This window comes from Salvelinus fontinalis, unplaced genomic scaffold, assembly GCF_029448725.1.
Source record: "Salvelinus fontinalis isolate EN_2023a unplaced genomic scaffold, ASM2944872v1 scaffold_0004, whole genome shotgun sequence".
In the NCBI taxonomy this organism is placed as follows: Eukaryota; Metazoa; Chordata; class Actinopteri; order Salmoniformes; family Salmonidae; genus Salvelinus; species Salvelinus fontinalis.
In genome coordinates, this window is record NW_026600213.1 from 259,392 (window position 1) to 259,868 (window position 477).

Below are 477 nucleotides of genomic sequence, written 5' to 3' on the forward strand. Positions count from 1 at the left end.
CCCCTCAGATCAATCATGTCCGTTTTAGCCCTTCTGTCTACATTCTCAGATACATTTAGAAAATAACAGCTTGAAAGACAATAAATATCCTAATGTTAGTGAATACAAATAAGTGTGAGACATGACCTTGTGTTGCTGTACTGTCTATAACTACCTTAACAAACAGTGACTTATTATTATTATTATTATTATTGTTGCTGTACTGTCTATAACTACCTTAACAAACAGTGACTTATTATTATTAGACTTATTATTATTATTATTATTGTTGCTGTACTGTCTATAACTACCTTAACAAACAGTGACTTGTTATTATTGACAGTTACCATGGAGATGAAATGTCACAACTACATTTTCATGTGATGCATTAAATCACCTGACTGTTTGGATGTGTCTGTTAGTAAATGTTTTATTTCTCAAAGAGATAATAAAAAAATGAGAACAATTGACATTCAAGAATTACTGTGTTAACCACAA